Raw genomic sequence first — 6,000 nt, 5'->3', positions numbered from 1 at the left:
TGCCTCAAGCCAGCTAATTGTCTGCGTCCTCGCTGAAGAGGGCGGGTGGGTCCAGGAGTGCGTCGCTGGGCGCTGGGCCCCCTGCTGCAGGGGCCCGTGAGCTTCCCTGGCCTGCACTGGGAGGGGGGTGCTATTTATTTTTATAGCGTGTATGTTTTGTCTGGTCTGCTGTTTCCCTGTTTCACTGAGAGCCACACTTACCTCAGGAGTTAGTTCGATACTGTGTGTTGGATAATTTTTTTAAAGAACTTTTTAAGAAGCTTTTCGATCCCTGGAGGTCTGTAGATTTATTTCCATATGAACTGGTTATTTTGTATAAAGCACATTCTTATAACAGCACAGCTCTGACACGCGTGGTTGTGTGTGTCTGTGTCACTTCATCCTCGGGGCGGACTCCCATCAGGACCCAGGGGTGAGCTGGGCCCCGGTACCGTCACCTTGGTTTGGGGGATGGGGGCTGTAGGGAACGGCCCAGCCAGGCCTGTCTCACCCTCCTCGAGTGTCCAGCCCTTGGCGCCGGCACCATCTTGGACCCCCGGGTTACGCTGGTTGTGGTCTCCCTCCAGACGCTGGACCCGGGCCGCAGGCAAACTGCAGTTGGTGGGAAAACGGTGGAGCCCCTGTGACCACGAGAGGCCAGGAGAGGGGGCTTCCAGCCTTCCAGTGCTCTCCTTCCTGCCCAGTTTAGTCTCCACTCTGGGTTCCTGGGAGGGCATCTGTCGTTGGGGGAGGGGCGTCGACAGAAAGGAGCTGTACCATCAGTCGGCTTTCTTCTGAGACCAAGACTCCTGGGTGGTTTTATCTTCAAATAACTGGCCTTGTCAGTAATGTCTCCCAGTAAAACGTCTACCACGAGCGTCCCAGCTCCAAATCTGTTCTCCACGCAGCTTTATACCTTCAAGCATCACAGCCTGGAAAACGTGAACAACTTGACTCCCGACTGGAATTCCCAGCGGCACCCTCCTGCTGTGGCGAGAATGCCTCACCACACGCTGCCGTGCAGCTCTGTCCCATGGTCGCTCTGTCCCCAGCAGGAACCTAGCTGAGTGCCCTTAGGGTGCCTCCCTCAGTATCTCAACGGGACCAAAACAAGCTCCTCCCAGAGGCCCGTGTCCCAAGCCCCGGTCAGCGGCTGGTGCTGACCCAGCCCTGTTTTCAGAGCCGCTGTTAAGCCCCCCACCGTGGTTTCCGCCCTGACACCAACATTATCCTACCCCCGGGCTGCTTGCTTCAACTTGGAGCGTGCAGAAGCTGCAGGGCAAGGTTTAGGGGAAAGGAAGGGAGCCGGTCACAAGTTGTCGATGAAGGTTACTCTTGGAAGTTCCGCAGGAGCCTTCCGTCCTCACACTTGGAAACAAACCAGAGGCCGTCTTGTGAACATCGTGTGTCTCCAGACAGTCCCTGTGGTTGGGAGGTCCCCTTGGGGCTTGGGGTCCTCGTGTCATAGTCAGCATACTCACCGCACTCACTGAAATGAGGTGCTTTTCACTGCATTGAGCAGTTACCCAGTGCCAGGCTCCTGGAGGCGACTTCACCCCAAAGTCTGGAGAGGAGAATGGCCTGCGGCAGACATCCAGGTGTCCACTCTGCCCCGGCCCTCGGGCGGTCTCCCCCCAGCCGCATGGTCTTCCCTTGCGCTTTGAAAGGGGGAGCCTGTGCGTCTGTTTTGGTGCCCCCTCTTCCAAGGCTCACTCCTGGTTTCCTTCGGCGGTTCTGGCAGGAGTCTTCAGTGCGGGTGGACTACATGGTGCTAGCTGAGAGGGCAGCTGGGGAGCCCTGGACCTGGCTGCGTGTGGCAACCGAAACCCCTGCATCCGGGGTACGGGTGTAAGTTCAGGTGCCTTGGGGAGGCCTTCTTGCTTCTAGAACAGCATTGCCTGCTGCTGGAATCTTGGAATTGGACCTCGTTCTGGACAGCTAGTGGCAAGGACGAAATAATCAGTCCAGCCAGTTAGAGCTGGATGTTAATTTTAAAAGCTCTGGAATCGGTCCCTTGGGTTATACTCAAGTCTTTTGCTTTGGGAAGGAGTTGAGTTGGCAGGAAAGCAAGGATCCGTCCCAGCCCCCAGAACTAAGATGAAGCCCGGATCACCATCCCGTTCTCAGTGTTTATTAAATACCCTGTGTGCCTGGCACTCAGTAGTTACCAGCGGTACAGAAGGAAAAATACAGCTTCGTCAGCAGACTGCGCAATAAAGGGAGCAGAACCGAGCCGAACGGATGCAGTGCTGGGCTGACAGCTGTCTTCCCTCCTGGTGGTGGACTCCGGGCGGAGGGGGTTGACGGCTGGTTCCCTTCGGTCTCTGCCTAGTTTTCTCTGAGTCCTTATTCTAGCTTGAATCCCTCCCTCCCCTTTCACCCTGCTCCTCACGGACTGAACTAAAGTGACGAGAACGCAGAAAATTCCACCTCCAGAAACCCGTGCGACGTGAAAGGCCATTACCTAGAGACGGCACTGGAGTGCAGGGATGGAACTGGCTTGGAGGGGCCCTGCGTGTCCCCGCCTCTGCACTCCCCGGGAGTCGGGGGTCCTTGTGGTCCCGCGACCCAGTGATGGTTCTGGGCGTCCCCTGAGGGTCGTTAGAAATGCAGATTCTGAATCTGAAAGAGAGATGGGGTCTCGGCGGCCTATATATACCTGGTGGTTCTGATGCAAACGAGTCTGGGGGCTGCAGGCCTCAGGTTGGCTGGTCTGACCCGACGACGGTGTCACTGATAAGCTGGGAAGTTCGCCCCACGCTCTGCTGTTGGCTGTGAAAGTCGCTCTGTTCCAGGCCCGGGAAGGACTGGGAGTGGGCCGGCCCCGCCCCTGACGCCTACCTCTGCTTCCCCGTCCCATCATCAGACCGCTGGGCACTCTGGCGTCTTGCTGTCCTGTTGTTTCTGCTGTCTGTCCACCCGTTTACTCCCTGTGATCTCCCAGAGCTGCTGTTGTGATTATTCAGCAGACTCTAGTGGCCTTGTGTTTGGCTTTGCAATGCCCTAAGCCTACGGTTGCCAGTCTAGGCTGCTGGGGCCGACCCCCAGGAGGTTTTCTTTGGTCTGGGGTGCAGCCTGGGCGTCAGGACTTTCCAGAGTTTCCCTGGTAACTGCCGTGCAGTTGGCATTGACAGCCACTGCCCAGAACCAGCGCACTGAGGGGGACTCGTTAGGGTCAGACCCTGGGGCCCCCGTTGGGGTGGGTCCTGAGACCGTCCTCACCGCCCACCCCGCCTGCTCCTCAGAGAGGGGGCGCCTTCCACGGTCCTCTGGCTTCCGTGTGCTTTTCCCAGTCTTTGCCTGTTTTTCTTTTCTGCTGGTAATGTCTCCTCCCCAAGCCCACCACACCTCCCTCCTCCTGCTCCTCCTTCCCGTGACTGGTGGTCAGTTTACTGCTCAGATGAGACCCTCTCTGCCTGCATCCGGACTCTGCAGCAGACTGGCGTCTTTACTGCCGTCCTGCCGTCTGGCCCCTGCCTTCCCGGACCTGCTGCCTGGGCCACTCCCCTTCACAGCCCTCAGGGCCTCCTGGGGCTGCTCTCCCTGGAGGGCTTCCCGGCTCCCTCCCTTCTCCTCCGGCCCGTTTCATTCTCACCTGTAACCTCAGCTGTCACTCTGCGGCTGGCGACGCGTCCCCCTTCAGCTCTGACACCCTTTCCAAACTGTCAACGCTGACACCCATATGACCTGCTGCTGTCTTGTGATTTTGTTTTTAATCCTTCAATTAGCAAACAATTTGCAATTTTATTTCCTACACCTTGTCTGTATATAAAACGCTTTCTTAACCATTTGATTATAATTCACATTAATGCCATCACCTTCCCCTGCCCTCCAGTGCCTCCCATTCACGTTTAAATGTGATAGACTAGCCTCAGTGCTCACCTCTTTTCCTTTTTGTGGTGGTAAAGCACACACATTTGGCCACTTCAGCCATTTTTTCAGGTGTGCAATTTGGGTGCATTAAGTCTATTCACATTGTTAGCAGCCACTGCCACCATCCACCTCCAGAAGGTTTCATCCCAGACTGAAACTGTCCCCATCAAACACTTAACTCGCCACCCTCCCCGCCCCTGGTGGCCACCGCTCTCCGTTCTGTCTGGTCCCCACCGCCGCGGGTAGCTCTCCTGGGTGGAACCTACAAGACTGGTCCTTTTGTGTCTGGGTCATGTCACTGAGCAGTGTCCTCACAGTGCACCTGTGTTGTAACGGGTCAGAACCTCCTTCCTTTTGAGTCTGAGTGCCCTCCTTTGTGTTCATCCATCATCCCGTGGGTGGGTCCTTCTTGGTTACGTGAGCATGGGTGCACGGGCCCTGCTTTCAGACCCAGGAGTGGGGCTGTTGTGTCGTAAGGTGACTCCGTTTAACTTTTTGAGGGATGCCATGTCTTCCACAGTGGCTGCACCGCCTCAGCCCGACCACCAGAGCCCCAGGGTCGTTCCCCGAATCCCTGCACCGGCTCTGACTGTGGTGCGGGCACCCCAGCAGGGGGAGGGAGCTCCTTTCTTGCAGACTCCCACGCCCGCTTTGTTGGCTGCACTTTAAACGCAGGTCATCAGCTGAGCTTGTCTTCCCTCCTGTCTCTTACCTGCCACCCCTGATGCTCCAACTTGGAGTAAACCTGGTACCTGCTGCCCGCCCCCCAGCTTTAATCAGCAACCAGCCCTGTTGCTTCTCCACAGAAGTCACTTCCGTCCCTTTCCCTCCGCATGCAGGCTCTCCTTTAACCTCTTGCCTGGATTGTTGTAATGCCTCCACCCGTCCCTCGGTGCTGCTGGAAACCTGAACTGTGACCCCCAAGCCCAACCCCACCCCCCACCCAGCAGTCCATTGCCCACCGGGAAAGGGAGGTATCAAGTTCTCTACATCGAAGTGTAAGTCTCATCTCATAGAGGAGGAAGCAGGACCAGGGAAGTTAGATGACTTTTTTAAGGTCACACAGCCAGTGCGTGGTAACGAGTTCACCCAGTTCAAAAAGCAGCTGAGTGCAAATGGCAAAACCCGCTCTGCGCTGCCTCCTGTGACCCTAGCAACCCCGGGGTATGGTGCCCAGCTTTTCTGCAGACGAAAAGCACTGAGTTAAATAACTTGTCTAAAGTCCCAGTAACTTGGGAGCTGGAATTTAACCTGGGTCCCCGATGCCAAAGCCTGTGCCACGCTGACCCTTGTGGCAAGGTCCTCCCCCGTCGGGACCCACATGGCTGACCGCTCCCCGCCCTCCATGGCCTTCATGATGAGCCACTAGGGAAGCCCAACATCACCCATGACTCCTCCCTGGAGCCTTTCCACCTCCAAGTTTGCAGCTCAGGTGTAACGACTTTCAAAGGGCAGGGAAGGTGCCAAACCAGCCTGCAGCACCCCCACCCCCTGCCCAGAAGCGCTTGCTAAATGGACAAAGTGTATCCATCCGTGCAGAGGGAAGCTGCACTCCTGAAAGACAAACCTGCAGCTGGAGGAGTCGGAGCGGGGCGCTGGTTTTCATTTGTCCTCCTCCCTGACCTCCGTGCCTCTGCGCGGGTGTTGAGTCTCCCCTTGCCCCCTAAGTCGCCTTGAGCAAATCCCTCCCAGTTTGACTTCAGGTCCCAAGTAACCGACCGCCTGGGGAGGGGGGCCAGGCTCCGTTCAAACCCACCTGTTCCCTGTTCTCAGGTGCAGGAGGGGGAGGCTGGGGACTGAGGACCAGAGCCCACCTCAGGGAAAGGGCTGCTGTGGGCAGGAGGGGGGACCGCAGACCAGCCCCCGAGCCAGCACGTCGGGCCCTCGAGACAGGCGGAAGCGCTGGCCGAGCAGGTGAGAGCGTCAAGCCCGGAGTGCGGAGGAAGAGCCTCTTCCGGCAAATAAGCAGCAGGGGGAGGGCCCTCTGCTTCTCAGAGGAGGGTGGGCGGGAGGAAGGGCAGCCCCTCCGGCAGCCAGTTTGGGCGCTGCTGGTGTCAGGCTCAGTCCTGGAGGCCTGCAGGAGGCAGTGAGGAAGCGCAGATTTGGGCCCTGCGATGCAGCGTCCAGGCGGGGCGCGGATTTCAGCTG

The sequence above is a fragment of the Camelus dromedarius genome, chromosome 25 (assembly GCF_036321535.1).
Source record: "Camelus dromedarius isolate mCamDro1 chromosome 25, mCamDro1.pat, whole genome shotgun sequence".
Taxonomy (NCBI): Eukaryota; Metazoa; Chordata; class Mammalia; order Artiodactyla; family Camelidae; genus Camelus; species Camelus dromedarius.
This window is presented reverse-complemented; position numbering follows the sequence as displayed.